Below are 27,103 nucleotides of genomic sequence, written 5' to 3' on the forward strand. Positions count from 1 at the left end.
TACACTAGGCTGAAGTGAATTACCTCGAACTTTGAGTTTCCTTGAATTTGGAGTTAGTTTACCCTCTTTTTTTACTTAGCCCACTCACTGTCGAAATTCCCAAATAAATCTTTTTAAGATGAGTTTGGCCCTCATTACGAGTGACCAGGTCTGGAAAAAAGAGCCAGTAACAACAATTACTGACACCATTACTGGACTGGGTCACTGTGAGTCTGCCAGTAGGGGCTGTGAACTACCAGCAGGCCTGACCATCCGGTAGATCAGGCCCCTACTGCCAGATCTTTCACTGAAACACTGACACTGTTAGTAACAGTGCTTGTGCTACAGTGTTCCCATTCCCAGGAATGGGAAGTTATAGTGGTTCCATGTCATTTCATTGCAGGATGTTTTTTGTGGGGTTTTTTACCACCATTATTTTTATGAAAAACCCCATCAAATTCTTTTAAAATTATTTTTGGGGGGTACCCACCCACCCCATATTCTTTAATGTGTATTTATTCCCAAACACCCACACCCCATATATATAATTTGCTAAACCCCCTAAAAAATGTGATGGGTTTTTTTGAAGAAAAAAAATTGCGCCAAAAAACCCAGCGAAAAACCATCCCGCGATGAAAGGACATTGTACCCTTATAGTTCCTCTGTCGCCCGTAATATCACGGTATTACTGGGATATTAGGTTGCAGAAACGGTAAGCTGAGGTTGCTGGTAGCCTGCAACTGTGTTGTCTTGTTCCTGGATCCCTGTCACTGATGTGACAAGAGATATTTATAGTAGACTATTTCCAGCTAGAAGACTGTTCTATACCTATTACGGTCATTAAAGTTTTGGTGGTAACCTGCCGGTCAATCCGGCGGGATGATATGATATGATATGATAGATATATATCATGTCATAACCTGCCGGTGAATCCGTCGGGATGCCACCAAAACAGTAATACAGTTTCTGCCACTTAGAATGCCGGATTTCCCAGCATATTCCAAGTGGCGGAGACGCTGTTAAATCCCCATTCCATGGAGTCCCATAGGACTCTACAGAGGGGATTGCCAGAATTACTGGCACTGGAATTACTGGCTTCTGGTAACTGTGGATTTTTTAAGCTGTTTGCTGGAGTAAATCAGGTGCGCTAAAGTGCTGGTGCAGGAATTACCAGCGCTTTTGTCTGCCCTTTTACTGTTCCGGAAAAACTGCAATGAGGCCATATGTATAAACAAAGGATGTTTGTGGAACATAAAATGCACCTTGAAGTTTATTTCTTAATCCCTGATGACAGAAAACAAAGGGCGATATGAGGAAGCCACCTAAAACCAATAGACAGTCCGAAAGACAGTAAAATACATATTCCTAAATAGTGTCTCTATACTTCACAGAGCCACCTAGAGGGTCTCACTGTGCCATTGTTTATTACCAACAAGCTGTGTGATCTGGGAAGTCCCCACAGGTTAATTGTTTAACCCATGAACTCTTGCTTTCAGGTAAAATGTTCGGTGTTTGATGGTGAAATGTTTTAAAGCCTTCTGATCATTACCCCAAAAAGTCGTTCCAAGACCAATATGTTACGTGACAGAATGTCTACCTGTGAAAGCAAGAACAGAGTAGAGGGCATACATCCGTAGGTCGCTATCTAGAGATTTCCTGGCTTGGTTCTCATTCTTTATGTCTTCTTGGGCCTCCAAAAGCTGCGGAAAAGCGTTTCCACCTAGGGCAGAACACCAACCTTCACTGGCTTAACAATCATAATAGGACTGCTTTTGAGAAATCAGGGGTCTCTGCTACGCACATAGGATTATGGCTTGGCCCAGGAATCTTCAGACTCTCCAAACGCTCCAGGCAGGCGACCACACAAGCGGTAGGGCAGGGTACCATGTTATTACCGCATTACCATTCACTGATCCTGAAACTTATTAAAATTAAGTTGGCAGTTTACCTTGGTAGCCAATTTGCTTTTGCATCAATGGGAGAACTTTGTCTCTTGTTACTCAAAGTGAGGAACATGCGACTCCAAGATTGTATAAATGGCTTGTGTGCCCAGTATTGTTCATGAAACTCCATCTCAACGATTGGGAAGGTTTCCAACCACTCTCCCAATGTAAACATTTCCCTAAGTGGAGGCCCCTTTTACTAGAAGGAGAAATCACAAAATGTAGTTTGTTGCTGACCAAACCATAACGTCTGCGTGCCCCCAATTCCAATTTAGGGGAGGTCCCTCATTGCTTGCAGGACCTCTGCCTTTCTGTGCCACCCCCCTTCTTAAATGAAGAGCAAAATGCTAATGAGGCAATACTGTCAGAGAGCCCAAATGCTGTTTTATGAGCCGACCATGCGTAAATGGTTATTTTTATTTTAAAAAACTCATTTCAAATATAGCGTTTCATTAAAAACTCTGCAGGCCTTAATAATTCAGATCTGCCACAGGAGAGATGTGAGGGCACACGTTATTTATTTATTTATTTTTAAATCTTTTTTATAATGCGCCTGAGCCCACAGTTTCATTTTAATCTCTAGTAGTCATGGTTTGGCGATACCGGGGTGTGTTGAAATCTCTGAAAAATGGCAAATTATGGGATATGGCTAGAAACCAACATATCTTCCATGTGCTTTTTAAAAGGGGTAAAGACACATAGCAAAGCATAACTTTTACACAGTGCACATTTATGAAAACGATATCCCATCTGCAGCCCAGCAGACTTTGCTAGTGTCGAATGCTATTGCCGTCACTGATGGTCATTAAGCAGCCTACAATGGAGTTGATGGCCTCATTCGTATGAATAGAAATGCGTAGGTCTGTGGGTCCATTACAAGATAGGGCTTACAAATGCAGCGCAGAATAGAAACCAAAAGCGTTTGGAAGCTTTTGGGATAGATGAGGCTTGCCCATCTAGAATAGTAGGCGTTTTCATATCTCCTGTGATAAGAGGACATTTACATTGTAAACATTAAGAAGTAGTGGTGACCGGCGTATAGAAGTAACGTATTTGGGTTTGCTGCCTGCAGTAGGCAACGAAAGATTGAAAATATTACAGGGTAGTGTCAGAGACTTCTATGTAGTCACCAGAGAGCTGAACAGAAGCTATTGGTTTACAAAATAGTAAGGTATAGGACGATAAAGTAGGATTACTAGTACATTAGCCCATCCAGGAAGGCACCATTGCATCCTGTATTAGAACAACAACGTGGTCCATGCAGATTCTGGTTGGGTTGTTAGCACTTTATAAGTATCATGAAATAAAATAATGTAAATACGTGGAGTTTGCAGTGATGTGTCCTGAAAAGCAGGTTGATAGATAGAAAAAATAATGAAGATGAAGTGGATAAGAGCTATCCCGCCAGCTCCTACCAAACACTGACTTTTCATGTTTTTCTTTAGGAGTCACTGGATTGTACATGAAAGTGTTAGTGGTCTGAGATTACTTTTTTTTAAATAAAAAAGCAGTACTCTGGTTAGATGTAAATTGGCATTCATCTTCGATTGCTGGATATGGGACTGCATGTTTGCAATTTCAGAGTCATTCTCATATCTTATTTGTGGGCATAGCAAGATCAGGGTGTCATCTACATACATTTGAAGAGGATGCCCATCACATTTAAATAGGCAAGAGGACACACACACAGGCCGAGTAACCGTATGGAGCCTGATGAACATTCAGGTAACCCAACACTTAAATCATTGGTTGCCAACAAGAGATACGCTATTGAACTCGTGATAATTATTGCACACAGGACACAATCCATAGGATGCTGCCTGAGGTCCCCATGTAATCCAGCTGCCATTGGATGAAGGTGTTTTGAGGAACTGTATTGCAGGGTTCTGACGAGTATAAACGTGATAAAACTGCTAGTTGGTTTCCATATGAGGACATGTGATTTTACATTCTATTGTTGGTTAGATTGGTCTCTGTGGGCCCGATTCATGGAATTATCTGTGTGGAAAATAGGGACTTTGAGCACCAAGTCTGTCTCTAGAGCCTTGGTTCTTGTCTCCAGAGCCCTGGTTCTCTCTAGGCTGGACTGCTGCAACAGCCTCTTTCTAAATCCGCCTGTGTCTACTCTTTGCCTTTTTCAACTAATTAAGAACAGGACTGTGAGACATGTCCTTTGGCTCAGGCCCAGGGATCGTATCTCTCCAGCCCTGAAATTTCCCCACTGGCTTCCAGTGGCTGCAAGGATCACGTTTAAGACCCTATGCATTGCCCACAAGGCTTTCTGGGGGCGGGGACCACACTACATCCAACTTCTTAAGCATCATTCTTCTCGAGCCCTCCACTCATCCACTTCCAACTCTCTAAAGGTCAGACGCTTCTTCAGGCAGAGAGTGGGGGGTAGATCTCTGTCCTCGGCTGGTGCCTCCCTCTGGAACAGCCTCCCTGCCTCTCTCAGACTTGAGCAGGACCACCTAAGGTTCCGGAAGCAACTCAAGACCTTCCAATTTGCTTCTGCTTTCTCGCTCCCTCTTCCCTGCTGATGCTCCTGTCTGCTGTGCTAACTGGTTACCTGACCACCCTATTGATCCTCTCAGGCACCAGGCTCCTGCACGACCAGTAGCTCCTTGCACCCCCTCTGGGCCTCCTAGTCACTTAGGGATCGAATCTGCAACCCTAAAGTCCCCTGCCTCTCTGCATTTATTTCAACCACTACCCTGGCAGCACTTACCGCATCTGGCAGCCCTTACTGTGTCTTGCCACTGCCCTCTCTATCCCCCCATGTCACTTGTCCTCTTCCCTCACCCTCGCACTTGCACAAACTGAATGACACAAGGCCTTGTAAGATCATTTGTTCTGTCCTCCCTCTGTCTACCCTTCCTTGTCTTGCCGCGCCTAGAAACACTTGTGTACAGGCGCTTTATAAATGACTTATCATATCATATCATATCATATCAAACTACTCACAAAATCCGGTTTGTCGATGCATGGAATGGACTGTGCAGTACATTTTCTTACTATGGAGGGACTTCACACAGGCTCGCCACGTCTCTGCGAGCAGTCTAGTGCCTTGCACGAGACACCACACAGAGCGTGGACGAGGCCTGCACACAGGACAGAGTAGGGAGTGGAACTTGGAAAAGGAGGAAGAACATGGGAAAAAAGTAGGTGATATGAGGGATGGGCCACAGGCAATCCATAGTATGCCCACAAATGCTCATGACAAAGCGTATTCGTGGACGTGACCGCGCAACTTCTCGCCTGTGAAATTCCCACGCAAATCCCTCACTCTCTCTTCCACCCAATGGCAGGTAGGAAGACACTTGCGCCAAGGAATCACAGCGCAGATGTGGGTTGGTATGTCAGATTTAGGGATGTGTGTACGCAGCCAGGGTTTCGATCTAACTCAGGGGTGCATGTACGCAGTGTAGCAGGGTGCATGATTGGTTTACGGGGTTTGAAAGCAGATTTTCTGAGTTTTACCCGAGTTACGAATTATTGTACGCATGTTGTCGAGGTGCCGTAACAGTTACAGGGATGCAGGCCTGCTTTTGGGGACCCCACACACTGTTTGAAGGGTGCATCTACTTGTTCTGGCTGTTTTTGCTTTGTGTGGGGGTATGTCGGGGCGTTCCAGGTGTGCCTTGCGTATACAGTTACTTTGCGCAAACAATTCCATGAATACGCAGAGCACACATTTTTTAATCTGCACACAGGCTAAGCAGGGTCGTTCGCAGTGTGCGGCCCTTGCAGAATACTTGCACACTTTTCCATGAATCGGGCCCTGTGTCGCCAAGGTACCTGGAAATGGATTGCTCATCATGCAGTAAAATCATCTCCTCACTGCATCACTGTCTTTGCTTTGTTACCTTTCATGTATCTTGTAGTTCTTTGAATGAATGGGTAGAGGGCAGGTGTTAGAAACATTGTTGACTGTATATAAGTGAGCCCCTATGCTTTCTTTACAGAGTCAGGACTGGTGAGATGGATGATTGATTCAGTAAAGTTGCTTATATTGCTTCTGTGGGATCAGTTATGTGACTGTGTTGAGGCGGATGAATCCTTGAAGATTCAACAATTGTGATTATTGAGTCTGCCAACACTGTTGTAAATGAAGCACTGAATCCCCATGTGACAGCATTAAGAGAGCTTTGCAGAACAATTCCAGCTGCTAGATATTTCTTTCATTTATTTATTGTGTAGAATGGTTTCAATTAAACCTTACACAATTTAAACAACACAATTATAATAAAGTTAAATACAACACGAATTACAAAGGTAAAACACAGTAATAAGTAAAACAAAAATCTCATTAAAACTCTACCATTACAAATAATGTATAAACTCTAATACATTTATACATTTTGATAAATAGTAATCTATTGAATGATCCCAATTTGTTTCTAAACCATAACAACGTCAGCTATTAGATAGCATTGTTTTATTCGATCTGTCGAAGAATGTTAGTAAATTAACTATGTAATTCATTCTGGAATCACACAGGGAACTAATTCGTAAAAGTTTGCTGATTTTGTAATACTTGTCAAAAGCTCCAAGGTCTCATCAAGGTTTCTGGTCTATTCTACCCAGTAGTTGTAACATGATTAATATTAAGTCCATTGGTGTCTCTTCGTCCTAAGTGTAGACTTTGCAGAATATATTGTCTTGGAATAGAATGTATCCAGTGGCTTCCAATCTTTACACTCTTTCACTATAGATCTGTCTATGCTTTGTTAACCATTTAGTCATGTGTTACACTCTGTTCTGGAAATTATTACAGGCTCTCTGAGGACATGCTGAGGTCTGAATAGAAGTTACTGCAGTCAATATTCAGAGTGGTTTATTAAATGGGGGTTTGTGCTGGTGGTGATGTGTGTATGTGGTTTAGGTCTCCAATTGATCAAATAATAATGTGACTACATTTAAAATATTGTTTTTAAATCTCTTAACTTTTCACACAGTTTGAGCATCAGGCCAAGTGTATTACTTGTTTCAGAGGTTAGTTAATTGACCATTTGAATTAGATCTTAGCCATTTGATTATGGGGCTTATTGACCTACACGTCTGAGACGCCTCTTTCCTCCTTTCTCTGTCATTCTCTCTGTCTCCATGTCTCACTCTATGTCTCTGTCTGTCTGTCGGTCTCTCTCAATGTAAATGTCACATTGGCAGGTGCGTGACTACTACAGCTAGCCCAACCTTTGTCCACAGCAGCAGGGCCAGAGGAAACAAAAACATGGATATCTTTGAAGGAGTGGGGCTGGGGGGGTCTGTTTTGTGTTTGTATGGTAAAGAGTAGATTGAGAGCATCAGTGACAGAGGCATCACCCAAGGTGGGAATTAGCCTGATATTTGTAGAGATACATTGTTATTATGTGTGTCCTTCTGGAATGTTGCAATCCCACTGAAAATGCATCGTTCTTGTAGAGTGTCCATGGAGAGAAGATGAGAGGTATGTGACTAGCTTTTACGGGAACCACTGGGATTCTGACAAATCTTGTCAGGGACTAGAGAACCAGTCTGACAGGCCTACAACTGCTTTTGCTATTTTCTATTTCATATTAATTATTTGTGTGTGTGTGTTTGTGTGCATGTGTGCGTGTGTGTTTGTGGAGTGTGTGGGGGTTTAGCAGAACTACCAACTAATTAGTGGCTGGACACAGAATATAACATTGCCTTGGAAGTCACAGAAGAATCAGATCATTGGTTTTAATCTAAGCACAGCTCGTCTCAAGAAACAAAGACATTTTGAGAGATTAAATGGTGTACACTTTCAGCAAACAAAGCTATCAACACAAATGGGCATCAATTCGTGTTTGGCAGTGTAGGTAACGTTTGCTGGAGTGCCACATTTAGAGTTTCAAAATGGAACTCAGAATTTCCACTCAGTTTAGTGGAGTGGACACTTCCTCCACCTAAAACCATTACTGCATTCAATAATTGCCACATGCAGGTTCCTGTGGAGTCCTATTTGACACCGAAATGAGGAAACACTGAAGGCTCCACTTGACTAAAAGAAAGACTGCCAAACTCTAAATGCAGCCCTTAATTGGTTTAACATGTTGAACTGGCTCTTTTAAAATTGTACAATGTGCATCTCTAATGATCACTTCCACTGCCTCCTGTAGTCCTAATAAGACTGTTTAAGTTATTCTAAAGGGCAAAACACACGATCAAAACCCAGAAAACCCTTCAGAATTATTTTATGATAGGTTATCAACTGCTAGGTTCCACACAAAGACAAAGAAGCAGGAAGAGACCAACCAAGAGTATACAAAGGGGCAGGAAGGGAATGCAGGAACACACAGGGTGTGCAACCCAGCAGGACAGAAGGGAGAAGATGCCCAGTCAAACACATGAACTGAGAGAAGAATAATGGAACCAGGAGATTTCCAAACCAGAAGTACTCAAGGCAGGGCTCCCGAATCTTCAGGAAGGCATATGCTTTTGAGACGCAATGGGCATGTGTGGGGCTGTGCCGTAAAATACTGTGATGATAAAGGAAATGTTCCAAGTGTGAGAAAGAAGCTACTGCACAGTTTGCCAGTGGAACCCTGCAAGTGCCCCTTCCCCCAGTGAGCCTGTTGTGAACTGCTACTCTCCTTTCGGTCCCACCTTCCTCTTTTCTTTTCCATGCTTTTTGTGGCCGCTATGCCCACGCCTCTCCCCGTTTTCAGTACGACCAGTCTATGGGCCTCATTCATGGAATGGTTTGCATGGTGCAAAGTGAATTTCCATTTGGACAGTCACTTTGCACTGCAAAAATACACTTTGCGCTGCTCCATGAATCAGGATGGAGCAGTGCAAAGTGTATTTCTGCCCTGCAAAGTGACTTTGTATACTTTCAGGGTGTTTGTTGGCAGTACAAAGTCGCTTTTCACAAGTGAATAGTCACTTTGCACCGTGCAAACAATTCCATGAATCAGGCCCATGTGTCTGCTTTAAAAACGGGATTTCTGCTGGACCCCAGTCTTTAGGTGCAGGACCAGGTGTAGAATCTGTGCTGCTCGGCGTGGTCTTGTTTCCAAGGGTTGTGCATTGCCCCTGAGCAATATTCCCGACCCTCTCATGTGCTTTTTCCGTGATACCCATCTTTACGCACACTGCTGTTTCGCCAGCCGTGCACGGACACTCTCTCAAGACAAACGCAGAACCCTTCCATACTTTTCAAATACTCTTGCATGTACTTTGTCCCACCATCACACCTCACTATTGCCCAAGCACACATTGCTACACCACATCACACCACCCCAATCACATATCACCCCCTTACACACATCACCCTACTCTCTGTTCATCACATGCTCTCCCCAACACCTATGCACTCTCTGTCTGTCTTTCTCCATGAGCCTCTCTGTGTGTATCTCTCTCACTCTTTCCCACACACCCTCTCCCACTAACATACATTCTCCCAGTGCTCTCTCCTCCACAAGCCCTCTTTCGCTCTCACATACCCCTTCAGCCCCCCTCTCTCGTACCGTCTTCCTCCTGGAACCATGTTACCTCTGTGAGACTCCATACTTATAACCCACCATGGACTTATTGTCATATTCCCAGCAATCCACATCCTCGCACTTTTTTCTGCCTATAGAGCCCTTTCTCTTTCGCACACACCCTTGTTCAGTCGATAATACATATTTTTCATAGATAATACATAGGCCCTCATTACAACACCGGCGCTAAACCATGGCACTATTAGCACCATGGTTGGTGCCGGTGTTGTAACGAGTCAGCCATGGTGAAATGGGGAAATACCGCCCCATTCCAAGGTTGGCGGGGCAGTATTTCCCCATTTCACCATGGCCTTTCCCCATTCCCATTTTTGCCCCATAGGGGTCAATGGGAATGGGGAAGGCGGCAATTACGGTACCGCAAATTGCAGTACCGTAATTGCCTGCGAGGTCCCTTTGCGGGTCCCTACTTTAACAGCTGGTCCAGACCAGCCGTTAAGGTCTGGTCCCGCAAAGGGACCTCGTAGTAAGGTGCTAAGTGGTTAACGGCGCCGCAGCCTTTTATGGCGTCGTTAACCATTTAGCGCCAGGGTCGTAATGACCCCCATAGAGTTCTAATCCTGTCTCCCTTTTGAGCGTATTGGCCGATTTTGAACACAGCCTCTAGGCGCTTTTAAAGTTGCAAAAAGAATCTGTCTTTTATATTTTGTACATATTAGCATTTTGTGAATTTCTGAGATATGTTAATTTTAATGGACATTTATACTGCGCACTATCACCACCGTAATGGTCCCCTGGTGCTCTGGCAGTTCTGAAAAGTAAGAGTAGGGTGGGTAGTGTGGCATAACGGGACAAAGGTAGAGTGAGACGTTTTGGATGTCCTGTTGACAGCTTGAGTTCGGTAAACACCATTCGCTGAACATGGGTTCGGTTTATGGATCTGTAGACTCCCATGTGCTGTTGTGTGGGACTATGTGTGGTTTGTTTTGTTGTTGCAGTGTAGTGAAGTGCATTTGGATTGCTGTGCAAGGATGTGGTTGTGTTTCTCTAGCATTTGAGAGGTGTATGCAGAGAGGAGAGTTGAGTTTTAATTGTTGAGTTAGTGGTTTTTTATTACCTTGTTGCTTCGGACATCCGTCATTCACCAGGTCACTCGCCGGCTTCTGAGCATAGTGGTGGTGTGTCTCTCTGTAACTGTGTCGTGGTCTGTGGGCAGGAAGGTGGTGACGCCCCCTCCAGCCCTTTGGTCGAGATGGGTATGGTAGTGGGTTTTGCTCTTAGGTCATCACGGGGTGTGCCTATCATCGCCTCCCTAAGCTGCTAGAGTGGGTTCCCCTCTCTCTGAATTACAAGTACTCCCTGTCCTATGGGGGTGCCAGTTATTGGTTAATGCTCCCTTGTCTGCAGCTAGGGTGTCTGTCCCTGATGCAAAGCCTAATGCAGGGGTTTGGCGTGGGAGTGGGTATATCGGTATGCAGTGATTTTGTCGAATTCACAATAGGGAACAGATTTTTTAACAAACCCAAAATGTCGAGAAAAAAAATGACAAATTTGTTAAATCTATATATGGGGTTGGGAATGGGAATAGTAGTTTTTGGGGTGGGGGAAAAGTATTGATAGATTTTAACAGGGGCTTTGGGGGGTCCAAAAAAATCATTAGTTGACTTTTGATTGATTAAAATCACATGTAACCGGGAATATCCTGAGCTCCCAGCCCGGCTTCTTCCTTCCATGCGTGCTTGATGTGTCACATCTTATTTTCAGTCGTGTCTTTGTTTTGTTTGTTGTTTTTTTTAGTTTTTTTAGTTGTTTCCATCTGGTTCTGAGGTGAGGAGCCATGTTTTAATAATTTTCTAAATCTTAGGTGATCCTTCGTATTGCGTATTTCTATCGGAAGTGTGTTTCAAGTTTTTGCCTTCCAGGTGAGAGAATGAGGAGCCTCCACATTTTTTTCTTGTGTATGGTTTTAGTTCCATGTGGATGTCGTTTTCTGATCCGAGTGCTCTTGTCGGTAGGTAAATGATTATTTTCTTTTGTAGGAATTCTGTTCCTTGACCATGGATTGCTCTGTGTGTTATGCACATAATTTTGAATGTGATTAGTTGTTTGATTGGCAGCCAGTGTAGCATTTTTAGCACTGGGGTGATGTTGTCCCTTTGTGGTAGGTTTAGGAGATGTCGGGCCGCTGCATTTTTGATACGTTGCAGTTTCTTCAGCAGGTGTGACGGCATTCCGAGGTAAAGGCAGTTGGCATAGTCTATTCTGGACATGATGAGGGTGATGATGGTCAGTGTTTTATGAGTGAAGGAGAGGAATTGAAGGATTATTTTAATTGTGTGTAGGAGAAAGAAACATTTTTCGATTATTTTGTTTACTTGTGGTTCTAGTGTTAGCGTGTTGTCCATTAGGACTCCAAGGATTTTGACTATTTTCAATGGTTTGGGTGCTGTTCCTAGTTCTCTGTGCCATGGGATATAATGGTTGTTTTCCTTGTTTTTCGATATAACCATAATTTCTATCTTGCCAGGATTGAGTTTGAGGCTGTTTGTGTTCATCTATTCGTAGAGTACTTTTAGACAGTCTTCCAGCGTGGTGTTCTCTTCTTGTGCATCTTCTATTTTATAGATTTGCATGTCATCTGCCTAGTTTAAGCATGTAAGGCATTGTCTTTTGATGAGTTTGATTAATGGAGTCAGGTCGATATTGAAGAGCAGTAGGGATAGGAATGATCCTTGTGTTACTCCACAGTCAGTGTCTCGTTGAGTGGATAGGAAGGGTTTTATCCAGACAGTTTCCGTTCTATCAGATATGAATGATTTAAGCCAGAGCAGGGCTAGATCGGGTATTCCTATTTCTTCTAATCTCTTGATGAGGATGACATGGCTGACTGTGTCGAACACTACAGAGAGGTTGAGTAGTATCAGGGCAGAGTTTGTGTCAGAGTCATCCCAGATAGATAGAGTGCCGTCTCTGTCCCTCTTGTGGGTCTAAAGCCGACTTGTGCCTCGGCCAACAGCTGGTATTTTTCTGTGTGTTCCTGTGTTAGTTTGTAGATCTAGATTTCTGGCAGGTTTCTGGCAGGTTTGCTGGGTAGGGAATGTTTGCAATAGGTCTGTAGTTAGAGAGGCCTTGCACGTCGCTGTGTCCCTGAGGAGTGGTTTCAAGTACGCTAATTTGAATGATTGCAGTACTTCTCCTGTTGTAAATGATAGGTTAAAGAGGTTTCTGTAGCATTCCAACGGTGTACTCTGTGTGAGGATTGATTTGAAGATGTCTGGAGGGCAGGGATCCATGCAGTAGCCTGCTCTATGTTTATGTCTTACCAGCTTTACGGATATCTCTACTGATATTAATGGGAAGCTTTGGAGGTTGTTCTGTGGTTCCATGGTTGGTGGGGTAGGTTGTGTGTTTTGGTTGATATGCTGACAAGAGCCATGCAGATCCAGTTACTGCCTTAACTTCTGGAAATTTAAACCCTCCACCAGTTTCGCCCTCCAGGCCCATGTCTCTGTAATGCAGGTTTTGGCCAACACGGTGTTACATGCACTTAATTTGAAGAGGGGATCTTTGCCTCTGAGAGATCCTCCCTAAAATCATGGCGTGCATGACCCCCTTTGCTTTTCCTTCTATCTCTCTGGAAAGCCCTACTTTCTTCTCACACTCTGCAGTAACCTGCTTTGAAAATTAAGGAAACCTTGTATTTCGAAGTGATGGCGCACAAGGTATTTCTAGCTGTGCTGTAATTGTCTATCCACTACGAGGCCACCACCAAATAAACAGAAATAAGTGAAATGCGCCCAAGGAAGGGCATGTGATGCAAACCCCACAAGAAACACAGCTCTGCTTTGGGCTAGCAGCCATCACAAAGAACCTCTTCTATTGGGGAATGAGGTTTGGGGAAATGGAGTGCTGCAGGTCCACCCCACAAAGAAAAGCTGGACTGAACTGGGAAAGACTGCCTAGAGGGAAAACATAGATGGCATGTGGCTTACTCAGTCTCAGACTCATTGGCCCTAAGAGCCACCAAGCAACCTGTACAGTTTAACATTGCTCTAATTGAAGTAAGATTTGATGAGCAGGGGCTAAAAGCACAAGAGATGCAAACTATAAGTTGTTGTCCATTATATATTGCACTTTACGTTTTCCACATCTTCTGGATGTGTCCTAATGTTGCTTTTCAAATGTTCCCAAACACACAGAGGTGATGCCACAATCATGGGCGTAGGGGGAGGACAAATGCACAGCATAGGGGCATTACTACTGAAACAATCCACTTGAACCTAAACAAAAGCTGCAGGTATGAGTGTCTCATTCCTCAAGTGCCCAAACACATGTATATTGCAAAACACCAAAGTATGCCAGTTTTGCAAATACAGTTGACTCTAATTGAAAATGTGTTCACCTACTTCAAAATCTGCTGATTTAAATTCAGTTTGGGTGGCTTGTAGCGGCCCAGAGCACAGCGAAGGTCATGACCCAGGCATAGAGGCCATGACTGCAAGCCATGGTCAGAGGGCGCTTCGGGGAGCTTCTCAGGGTATGGGGAAAAGTTGCCATTGCCCTTGCCCAATGGACTCTACGGTTAGTTTGGAGGCTGCAGGGTGATGACAGAAAGCCGCCCCAGTAACCAATACAGAGCCTTGGTGGCTGGGACAACAATGAGCATGGGGGTGGCCAATGTCATAGGCTTTGTTCAGTGGCCAGTCTAAGGGGCTTTGTAGCACACACTACTATGGCAAGGTTGGAGCCTGAGGGGTGAACGACTTGGAGCATGTGCTGCTGGCTATTTCCAGTAACCTCTCTGGGTGGGTTGGGGGCATGGCCAAATACCATGTCCCAGGCTATTGCAGGGTAGGTTCAGGTAACCCATGATAAGGCCACATCCAATCTCAGTGGGCATTGTTTAAATGCCATTGTAATCATTAAACCCTCCTTAAGAAAATCTGACAAACACCTTACATTCTGTTATGAAACATCCTGGTACAGAAATGCTCAAACAGGTGAACTGGATGGACCCCAGTCGGCCATTTAACTGGGGGTCCCCAAACAGGCCTTTAAGATGAGTAGCAGCACTATATATATATGTATAGTTGGTGCTTGCTGCAATCTATTTTCTACTAAGCATAAGCAAGCTTAACGATTTCTTTGCTTCTTGCAGTTTCTTGCATCTGTACTTGTTTAAACTCACTGAATATCATCATCAACTGCTTCACCTTTGGCTCAAGATGTCAATTATCCATTGTATTTCGTCTCTTTGTCAGTATTCTCAGGTCATTATATCTTCTATATGTGCGTCTGTCTGATTTCTTATGACATCACCATTCGTCTTCCTTTAATATCTTCTTGGCTTCTTAGGATATTCCTTTCTGACAAATGTCATTTTGACTTGCCTGTAGATATGGTTTTCTCAATGGGTACCTTACTGTCCAGATTTTCTTAGGTGTCGGTACTTCAGTAGGTTTTGATACTCTGATAGGCACTGGGCAGAGCCCACCTGCTGCTCTTTGCTGGTTTATTTGTTCATCCTAGGTCACATATTTTGGCGTGAACGTACCTGGTACTTCAAAGGCGGTGGCTGGAGTGTGGATGACACTTGGCACTTCCTCTTCACTCCCCCTTCTGGGAGATTCATCGACCACTCTCAATTCTTTCTTTGCATTCACTTTTATTTCATCCTCTGGCTCTAGACATATAGGTCTGAAGAAATGCTTCTTTGGGGACCATATCTTTATGACTCCTTTCAACCATTCTGCTGTTCTCATGTGCTCATTTTTTTTTCATGTCATTAGTTGACATTCCCCACTTGGATTGCAATAGATCAATTTTCCCACATATTTTCTATGTTTCTTTGGATACCGAAATTGTGTCCCTTCTGGTGCATAAATGTTGGCCTTCACAAGTCTCTTATTTCTTCATCAGTCAGGTCCTTGGGCTTCTATCCTGACTCAACATTAATCAAATCATGATTTTCATCCTTATGGTTATTTTTTCTCGCAGTTTTCTGGCATTGAGAGATTATTAGCTTGATTATACAGAATCCAAGCAATATAATCACCAACAGTGCTCCTAGGAATTTGAATGCATCTGCCATCCATTGTGGAACCCATCAAAACAGTGATCCAAACCAACTGTCATCATCAACTTCGTCAACTTCATCTATCATCTGATTCTGTAGTTTTGTCAGCATACCAATAGCTTCTGTTGAGGTTCCATTTTTGTCATCGTGTGACGGAATAAATGTGCAACATGATTCGCCGATTTTTGCACAAACACCTCCATCCATAGCTGTGATCATGTCTAGGACATATCTGTTCTGTAGCGTAATTAGTCGAATTGCTCTTAACTCTTCTTTGATTGCATTAAATTCCTTTAAGGTTGTGTGATGGTCTGCAGTAACTACCATCTGGTTATCTACAATCATTTAGTATTTGCTCCAACCTGAATTCTTGGCATCAAGATTGTCATGAACACTGATGAGGTTAAGTTGAACAACCTATGTACATATGGAATTGCATCAAAGGCTTCTATCGATTTGGCAGAGAAATAATGTTCTCTTTTCATCCTGGTTATCAGTTCCATAGATCTTTTCTTACTCAGGTGAGCATCTACTTTCAGGAAACTGTCAATATTCAGATCACTTCTTGGAATCACCAATGCTGGAACATGGACATTTACCAATGTGCATATATCTCCCCAATTCTTCGGCAATCTGATATACGCTTTGGATCCACACACCCAATAATGATCCATGATCACTGCTTTTCCATGCATCATTCCTGTAGCATCGAAGATTCGTCCACAGTTCTGATTTTCTCCCATTTTTCTTCTACCATTGTTTCTGAAACACAGTTTGGAATTCTCCAATGGCACTATCTGTAGGGGTCCTCCTCTACCTTCGACCAATGTTAGCAATCTTGCAAGTCTCGGCCATAATGGTTTGCATATCATCTGTGCATTTTCAATTGTTTCTTTATAGTATCCAATGATCATCCATGCTCTGCAAATCACTGCTCCTTTCTCCCATCCTTCTGGAGAAACCACGGTTCCCCAAATTTGCATTTGACCTGTGTCCTTCCATCTTTAAGCTTCTTCTGTAGATTTCCCTTTGATGTTCAGCTTTTTGTTTGTTTCTCTTCTGATCTCTTCTCCTTTAACTCCAGGTTTCTCATATATAATCACAATGTATTTTTGTTTTGCCATTGTTTCTCGTCTTTATGTCTTGGACATAGTCATCTTCATCAGGGTCAGTTGCTTCAGTTGCCCATTTAAGTGAAACATCACTTCCCATGAACTGGCCTCTGGTCGTGCACATTGCTAAATGTGATAGGTAGTGCGCTGTCTTGACATCTATTTCAACAGCTACCATGATTTTTGACTTCCCTATGCTGTACGGTAGGAGTGCACAAAGAAAGCATTCTTCCTCTGAAGTTTGTCTTCCAACTTCTTCCATATGTTGGTACCATATGTTGTTTCCCAAGTGTGCTGTGCTGTGCTGTCCAGGCAATCATTCAATTCTTTATTGTCTTCTTGTGTGCTTCTTCTAATACTTAAGGTCTTCCTGTAGTTTGCTAAAATCACATCTTTGAACACATCCATATAGCTTCTTCTTGCTGAAGGATTCTCAGTTATCTCCATCAATGATCCGGGCATTTTCATATGTATCATTTGAGTAGGGGAAGTCCAATATGCTTCATCCTTTCAACATACCAACTCGGCATGAAAATGTCTCTCAAGACTTCTGTCTGTGTCTTTCTTCCAGGCAATGTCCTGATATCATGTCTCATTGGATCAGGTGTGCTTGCTGGTGTTGTCTCTATTTGCTTATCCTCTAGAGTCTTTGTCTCCTTAACAGTTCCTTTTCCATGTGTCTTATAACACCCTTTGGAAAAGAAGCTTCTTGGTGAGCTCTGTCCATACACTCCCCATTCTCTTGATGTGATTCTGATGCCCTTGACACTAGACCAGGTGTGTATGTACTCATTATATGTGTATGTGTAACTTTCATCAACCCCTTCTCGGGTTTACTTTGCTGACCCTGTCGCCGGCTTTTCAATCCATTTGTTAATGCAAGTGCTGTGTGCGTGTTTATCACATCCATCTCAAGCTCAGTCACTCTATCATTCTTTCTAGGAACTGGAATGACTATGTAGGGTCTGGGCACCTTTGTAGGTTTCATGCGTACATCATTAGGTGGGTGCACAGGAATCTGAACACTTTGTGCACCAATGAAAAACGCAGTTCTAATCGTCAATGACAGCAATATGATAATGAACACAATGGATGTGTAAATGATACACTGATACGTTAATTTGCAGCATTTGTGCCTGGGCCAATATGAATGTCTTTCCTCATGAGGGAGGACACCATTGCTGTTCTGGTTTCCCATCTCGATCACATAAAGAAGCAAAACGAATTCTTTAATACATGCTACACATTGCCACTTTATTTGGATCATGCTGCCTCTGCTTGCAAGTCACAAATGTTGGACTGATTATCCTCTTTGTCCGAATAATAGACTGTCTCTTGTCTCAGGAAACAGTTATTTTTCCATTTACGAAAGTTCCAAGTGAGGCAATAAGTTCAGTAAGTCTTAATTTGCGTGTTCCATGTAAACCAATTCCCAGTCTATGCCTCTAATCTGTTTCACTCCAGATGACATGTTGGTTCTTTTTTGTCAGCATAAACAAAAGTGAAGTCCTTGTCAACACCTTCACAATCTGTCCCTTGAAGGAAAGTTTACACTCTTCTACTGTGATTCTGATGCTGACTAGAAAGTTCGACCTGCATTATGATACCATGCAGGAGCATACTCAGATGTGTAGTGTTCACTGGGTCTCTGATGAAAGTGAGGACGTTGACATTGGCATGTCTCCCCACAAGTGCTGGAAAGTCTTCAATCATGTGAAAAAATACATTACTGGCTAGTCTGGAATTCTCTTGTGACAGGGACATTTGTCTTGTCCTCGCTGTACTCCGGGAGCAAAAGAAACCGCTCTGCAATCACTGTGAGTAGCCTCCTTATTGTCTTTTCATTTTCAGGATCTTGAAGAAACTCTATTATGTTCGTGAGCCTTCCCACCAATGACGGGTATGACCTCAATACTAACTCAAAATAGATCGGAATGTCTTTTGTAAGGTCACTATGCGTGACACCATAAGTAAGTCCAAATAGGGATTCTGTGTCGAAAAAGTCAGGATACTGTATTCTCTTCCAATTGATGTATCCTCGATCAAGATTTGGCATATCTTTTCTTATCAAGGCTTCAGAGTGCCTCAGTCCAAAGTTCAAAGTCAACAAGCTATATTGAGGCTCATCATGTGCAATTCTTCTTCTACACCCTGCAATTAGGATGCACAGAGTGTCCGGGTTTTTATGTCCTTCTTCCCTTATTTTTCTCAAAGGAAGTGTCCAGAACTAAGCCAGAACTTTGCACAAAAGTTCTTTGTCTTTTGCTTGGGTGGTCATGCTTCCTTCTTCCTCGTCATGGACCTTGTCTGCACATGCTATGGTTCTTCCCTGTTGTCTGTAGTCCCTTGACGGTGGGGTGCAGCAGAGGGTTTACTCCGATGTATGGCTTGATGTCACCGAAGAAGATCCAAGCTCTTCTTCCCTGTAACCCGACTGCAGAGGGTGCGATGTCCTCCACTTTAAAGGGGCCATTGAACCTTGGCTCGTCCCACTTTTTTCTTGTGTGATTTCTCACCAGGACCGTGTCCCCAGGGAATATTGGAGGAACACCTAATTGTGGAATGTTGTCGTCGCTGCTGCTGTCCTGAAATTACAGTAAAACAAGATGTCATACAATTCAAGTAGTTTTGCATTTCCAATCCTAACACTTCTCCTGTTGGCTGAGCATCACATCTAGCTCTATTTTGAGGTGTTAATGGCATGCGCATCCTTCTGCCCATCACGATTTCGTGCAGCGTAAGATGGCGGTCAGAACCAGGCTGATTTCTGAGTGCATACAGTGCCAGTGGAAGACAGTGCAGCCATCCCTTCTTCAGAGTAAGCTTCAACTTGGCTATCCTTTCCTTTAACAAGCCATTGAGCTTCTTACATATCCCATTCCCTTGAGGATGATACGCCAAAGAAAACTTGTGCTTTATACCAAGCAACAAGCTAATCTGTTCAAATACTGCATTAACAAAATGAGGACCAATGTCTGACCTCATGACTTCACACACTCCCCATCTGGGAAACACCTCCCTCACCAGGAATTTGGCCGCACAGGTAGAGTCTGGGTGTGTACATGGACCTGCTTCGATCCATCTAGAGAATGGGCACACCACAACATTTAGATACCTGTACCCATTACATACTTAAATCATATCGACATGATCGATATGCAAGTGCTGAAAAGGGCCATTAGGCCTTGGGATAACTCCTCTAATCACACGTAGTGTAGGCCCAGCTGTGAACTGCTGACAGATCATATATATATGTATGAACCAGTCTTCGGCATTTGTTGCTGGTAGATTTTCCTTTGTCATGTGCGCTGGATAGTGTAACTGTTCCAGTGCTATTTTCAATAAGGCTATAGGCATCACCGGTTTATCAGTGCTATCTTGTCACCACAAGCTCTCGAATGGCTTTAAAGAACACCCTTGTCACTTCCATAGGTTCTTCTCTTCCTGTGGTGCTTCTCCTTGAAGCTCCATTAACTGAATTTTTGCAATACTGCTATAGCCTTCCGGCTCAGCGCATCAATTATTTTCACACTCATTATTATTTCGTTATTGGTTTCCACACACTTGGCTTCAGTGTCTGCTGCTTGATTTCATCATGAGATAAAACCTGTCCCTTTGCGTGTGGGCGGCACATTTCACGACCGCTATGCCCACTGGGAGTTGTAGTGCCTTAATGAGCCTGTCCAATAACGTTGCGTGCTGCACTGGCGTGCAGTCTGCTCAGAGGTAGGCCCTCCTTTTCCAGCATGCTAGGCTCACGTGCACTCTTGACGTCACATAGGCGGAGTCACTGTACAACGTCACTTCCTGGTCTGCGTGATTCTCGAGTACGAGTATCAAAGCCAATAATTCTGAAGCTTGTGCTGAATAATGTAAGGGTAATTGTGCACTAATAAGTACTCCAAATTCCCCATTTGCTGTGTGCTTCATCACAGCTGCACATGCATATCTCTGTCCATCATTTTGATCGATCCTCGAAGAACCATCAACGAAGACAATTTCTCCTTCTGCCAATGCATTTTCCTTTACTCTGGGAATCACATCATAGAATTCTTTGTAGTTCGCACAATCATGCATTGGCTCTCCCTCAGTGACTGGCTCTGGTACAAACATAGCTGGGTTCACTATTTTGCATCAAACTATTTTAATCATTGGATTTGATATGACCACTTCATAAGCAGAAACTCTCTGAGATGTCAATGTGCCTTTTGGATTCTATAGAATGGCAAATAATGCATGCTCGACGAATAACGTCATTGGGCATCCCATAACAATGGTTGTAGCCTTCTCTATGGTGAACGCTGCGGCAGCCAATCTTTGTTCGCACGGGAAGTGACCCCTCATTGCTGGGTCTTAATTCTCACTGTAGTATGCAAGGGGCTTTCACCCCAGTGTGGTTCTCTGTGTGAGTACTGCTGTCATAACACTGCCATTCGTGTGTGAAAACAGGTAAAATTCCTCTGCATAATTGGGGATCCCTAAGACTGGTGCCATGCAAATGGCCTTATTTAATTCATCAAACCCTTCTTCCATGGTCTCGGTCCACACCATTTTTTCCTTCATTGCCTGTGCTTTCTTTAAGGCTTGTAACAAGGGCCTGGTATAAGAGCTGTAGACAAAGATCCATGCCCTGACATGATTACATAATCACAGAAAACTCTGCATTTGTTTTATCGTGTGTGGCTTCGCTGATTTTGAAATGGCTTCAGCTCTTTCAGGGGTAACCTTTTTCCCTTCATGTGAGATCAGATGGCCTATGTACAGCACTTCTTGGTGACAATATTGTAACTTCTCCTTGTCAACGTTATATCCTTTCTCAACCAGTATAATCAATAGCTGAATAGAATCGTGTCTGCACTTTTCCTCTGTTGTGCTGCAAATTAGAATGTCATCCACGTATTGCACGACAACACTCTCTAATGCAATATTGCTTAAGTCCATCTGCAGGACTCTATTGAAAATCGAAGGAAACTCACAATATCCTTGAGATAACCTTGTGCTTTTCAGGTGAACTTGTCTGAACGTAAACAATGTCAGATCTTGTGAGTCTTTTTGCAATGGGATTGAGAAAAATGCATTTTTCAAGTCAATCACCGTGAAATACATGGCTTCAAAGGGTATATTATATAGGATCGTGGACGGGTTCGGGACTAGAGGGAACTCAGCCTCGACTATCTGGTTTATCGGACGAAGAACTTGAATTAAACGGCAAGACCCCTCCTTTGATTTCTTAATCGGATAAAGCAAAGTATTACATGATTACTTTGACATCACTAAGATGCCCTGCTCCATCATGGCAGAAATTGTCTTAAAAATCCCTTCATCAGCCTCCATAGACATGGGATACTGTCGTGCTTTTGGTAATATTGCTCCTGGTTTCAATTTAATCTTCACTTCTCCGACTCCTTTCAGTAAGCCTACGTCATAAGGGCCTCTAGTCCATATTGAGACAGGCACCTTTCCCATGTCGCCATCAAAATATTCAGGAAGTTTTTGTGCCAATATATTCAATGGTGTCTGCCTTGAATATAGCAGTGGCACTTTCATGTCACATTCTCCTATGGAAACTGGAAGTTCTTTTGTAAAAGGAAAACAACTTGTTGCTCCTGTGAAGCTCTGAGTATTTATGGAATGGCCAGACAAAGAAAACTTGCCTTCACTTATACACGAGCATGTCACACCCATGTCAACTAAGAAAGATTATTCTTTATCCCCTACAAAGACATCTACCCTTGGTTCCTCATGAGGGTTCGGTGTCACTGATAGGATAGAACACATCAGGTGAGCTGTCCTAGTCCATATCTAATGTTGTCCCATTCTGAGTGAATGGATTTCACCCATCACTTGTGGCAATCTCCAATCCCAGAATTCAGTTCCTGTCCTGTGCCTGTTGTTTGTAACAGTTGCATTGGCGACTGTTGAGACTGTCCCTGTGGAAAATGTGCAACTGTCTGCTGTCGTTGCAAGCTTTGCTGTACTCTTGGCGCTTGCTGCTGCACTGTGTGATTCTGCACAAATCCATTTCCACCCTGCTGCAATAACGCAGATGGATTCACCATCCCTCCTCTTGTGAATTGGTCATTTTGCACCATTCCTTGACTTCTGCACGTGTGTGCAAGATGTCCTGTCATCCCGCATGTCCAACATGTTGGCGGTGGTCTGATTAGTTGCCCATTGTGCATATCCTGGTTTCCGCTTGCATATTTTGAAAACCTCCTTGATTATTTTGAAAACTTCCCTGATTACTCTGCTATCCTCTTCCTCGAAAGTCTCTTCCTCTTGGGTAAAACCCGTTATAACTTTGATCAAACTGTCTTTGGCTTTTGGCCTGCTGCATGTTTGATTCCTCTGTATTTGTTATCATTGCCCCCTCAATGGCATACTTTGATAATTTTTTCTGTACTAATTTAGCCTCTTCACCTTTTCGTGCAGCATCCTTTTTGCGATTCTTCTCTTGCAGCAATCTGCAATAGTGTGCAATGGTCAGTTTCAGACCATGGCTTAGCCTTAATCCCTACCAATTTCTTGAGCTGTTTCTGTACCTGCTCTGGCAGACCTTGGCATAATATATAGGGTATAGATTTCCACCAAGACGGGTATAGATTTCCCCCAAGATTCCCGAGTTTCCAATACCTATGCATCTTGGAAATTCTGAATGTAAAGCAATGGATCATCTGACTCCTTCATCTTGCGTGTCATTATAGCTCCCATATCGGAAGTGTCTTGGTATAGAACTCGAAACAATCTCCATACCACGGTTCTGCAATTATTAAAATTGTTAAACGGCGCTCCATCATGCGCAGTATTAACTGTAGTCAGCCTAGGGTAACCTGCACGTGTCCACATATCGTCAGCTCTATCACAAGTATGGCAATTAAAAAACCCTTAATATCCCCTATAGCTAATGTGTTCCCTCCCGTCATTTTTTCTAACTCATGTATCCATTTTCCGGCTCCAGATGTCAACATTGGGAGCTTATTTTTCAGGTTTTCGCCATCCATATGTGGCCAAGGTATATATTGTGGCCTTGTTCCTCCTTTTTCTAGTAAAGGGAACTGTGACACATGACACTCCTTTTCCTCTCTCATCACTTTTCTGTCTACCACAGAGGTAATATTCCTGCATCGCCATCTACCTGGCAATGTCCTTAAGCTGCTCGCATAGAGTGGTGGAGACACCCCCCTCTGACCGTATGCTACTCCTTCATGCCGATCTGATTGTATGGCTAAATCCGGTGCCTTAGGTGCAGACCCACTAGAATCCAACCCTCTTATTCCCTTTCCCCTAGAAAAGAGTCTTTCACGTCTTCTCTCATCTTCTCTTTCTTCACATTCTTCTCTTTCTGCGTCCGATATTGTCTGTGCCCAACTCGTGCAACTTCTCTCATCCTCCTCATTTCTATTTAGAGTCAGCCTATCTAATGGCAGCTCTCTATTTCTGCTACTTTGGGAGGCGTCCTCCGTATTGTACAACTGAGTGCTCTCAAGATGCTCATCCTCTCCTTTCCCTTGGGGTATCTTTTCTAGCCCCATCTCATTGTATATTCTATCGATCGTCTCTCCGATGCTTCTGGTGTCGAAGTCATCTTCTATCTAGATGTGCCTGGTACTGAATCGTACCCAGGAAAGAATTCTTCTATATCTTCCCAGTCTACTACTGGATCAGGTTTTTTTAACCTCTCTTTCCAGATATTTGAGATCCTGTGCTCTTGGTCTTCGCTTGCATTCTATGTCGTCATCAAAATCTCTACGCTTCCTCGCTTCCTCTCTGATCCTATCTTCTTCTTGCTTCCTCGCATCTCTTCATTCATTTGCCCTTCGCATTTCCTCATCTCTTCGTCTTTTTATTCTCTTCTCCCGTATCTTTTGTTCTTCTTCTTCTATTCTCCTTTGTTCTACTCTATCCTGATCATCAGCTGTTCCCTGCTTATGATCGTGTTTTCTTTTTTGCTCTGTCTTTTCCTGTTTTCTGACCTGCTCATCACCATATAACTGCTCTCGTTTCTGCCTATATTTTTTCTTAGCCCCTTGGTCTCATAATCGTTTTTCCTTTTCTTTCTCTTTCCTTTCTAATTCATCTTATTCTCCCCTTTGTCTCATATCCTCAATGCCTTACCATCGAGTTTCCATGAAATCTGACCTCCCATCCATTCATTCTGTGTGAATGTCATCTCATCAGTCCTATCCTCATCTCCTTTCAATCTCTTTACCTCTCTTTCCATACCTAGAGATGTGCTTGTTTGTGCTTGGTCTCCTTTTTCCTTTTCACGTCTCTCCCTGTCCTTTGGGACTTTGGAGGCAATATCTCTTTCTCTGTCCTTTTCTGGGCTTTCATCACTACTTTATATGATAGGTTGCTATATCCCGTGGCTGCTTTAAGTTCCGTCATTGGGTATAATCCTTTGTCTTTACTAGCTTTGCTTTTTGTTTCAGATGGGGTAGGTGACGCAGAAGGCTCCTTACCCCTCACTGTGCATACATTCAGTTTCCAATCTAATGGGGGCTCCTCCTCCTTTTCCTCTTGGTGCATTTTCCAAAGTTCTAAACTAGCTAGCCGTTTGTCGAACTTTTTGCCAGTATACGTGGTGTGCAAATATGTCGTCATGTGCTGCAGGACCGTTTTAGATAGCGATCCGCCTTGTGGCCATGGCATGAACATTTTTTTGTGGTCCTTTTAACCCATTCTGCACTGTACTGTTTAAGCTTGGGTGCATGCTTCGGCAGCTGTTTGCACATATGTATCAATGGGGTAATGTCTTCCATGCTTAACCTGTTTATCCTCTCCTTATATAACACTTTGTTATGCCCTACATTTCACAAACAAGATCTTCAATATGAGCGAGCACCAATCATCGCAAGCTCCAAGCGCGTTTTTTTAACAATAATTTCACTTTTATTTTTGTTAACAACAACCTTCAATCCATGCCATGCAACATCTTATTGTTACAAACTTGCAATTTTCATGATATTTTAAAAAAGTGTTTTGCCGTAGGACGGCATAGATCTACCAAACACATAAACAGACAGACAGACTCCGGAAGGCCACACAAATGTCATGCCATCTGCTTCCTCAGATGCATCCTGCCCCTAATTTTTTATTCCACATGGAATTTAAGCCCATTTCTTTCAGATCGTCTTTAATCGATCTGGTCGTCTACGTCATCCTATCAATTCATGACCTTAAATGAAGGCTTCTTCTAGCGCTCTTTAAAGCCTAGGAACTTGGGCGTATACTCTTATCTCGGCCACTCCCGGTATCTCTCTGTATTGCTCGGCCACTCTCAAGTCAATATTTTCCCCTTATATATCCATTATACTCTTACTCTGATGTTATTTTTGTCCCACCTCCCTCTGTTACCTTCCCTTTACTTGTTTAAAGGCATACAACTTTTGCCAAAGCATTCAGTCTTTTTCACTCACCGTTCGCATGTTTTTCCTCTCCGGACGATCGGGATCACCATCTTCGTTACCGCCTTTCCATGCCGCTCGTTTGATCAGCTGCTCATAGAAATGGGAAGGGGTTCTTGGGCGAAAGCAAAGGTCCCTTCACACCCAACCTGCAGGGTTTTTAATTAAACTCTCCACTATCTATGGGGAGCTTCTCGTGCTTTGAGCCAGATGGCAAAGGTCTTGTGATATTGCCGAGGACGCAAAGTTACTTATGTCGACGGCCAATGGATGTCTTACCTAATCTAACCATCTAATCTCTGATACCAAGTGAACTGGATGGACCTCAGCCGGCCCATTTAACTGGGGGTCTCCAAATAGCCCTTTGAGATGAGTAGCAGCACCCTCGAGATAGATGGGGATGCAGATTCGTACTCTTTCACCAAATGACTATGACAACTCAATAGTTTGGCAAATGGAGTCTGTTTAATGACAAGTACAAAAAACAGGGAGTTCAATGAACATCAGCAACCACTCGATTTTCCTTCTTGCTTCAACTACACTTAATTTCAGAAAAAACACAGTATTTATATCTAGAATTCATCATCACTAACGCTCAATCTTAAAAACCTAACAGGCAACACAACTGGTTATAGGAAGGTAACTTTAACATAGGTACTATAACTGTATGTGGTAATTGGGAGAGGAGATTGGATAATCAATGTCAGGTGGGGCAACTAAGCCCTTCCATCAAAATGGCCACTATAAACGTCACTAAAAGTACAATGTCCCATTGGTTCTACTCACTATAGGACCCTAGATTACACGTCCACTATGATGGGTAGGCATCAAACCCACTCATACTTTTCCACTTACGTCTAGCAGCATGCAGAACAACCAGCCAGGTGCAGGGAGTTTGTCTGCACCCCAGCTTCCCCCTCCAATTATTTTACAATCAATCATCACGTCAGTGGTCATGTGTCAATTACTTCTTTGTAGTTTGTTCTCGAGTCTGCTTCTTGGTCTGAGAAAGTTAGAGTATGGCTATGGCAGGGATCCATGCATAAGTGTGAAAGTCTCATCCCTTCCTGCCTGCCTTGTCACGTGATTCAGTCACTGTGAAATCAACCTCTTCTCTGTGTAATTTCGTGTATTTGAT

Source organism: Ambystoma mexicanum, chromosome 2p (assembly GCF_040938575.1).
Source record: "Ambystoma mexicanum isolate Mex_15411 chromosome 2p, UKY_AmexF1_1, whole genome shotgun sequence".
NCBI classification, from domain to species: domain Eukaryota; kingdom Metazoa; phylum Chordata; class Amphibia; order Caudata; family Ambystomatidae; genus Ambystoma; species Ambystoma mexicanum.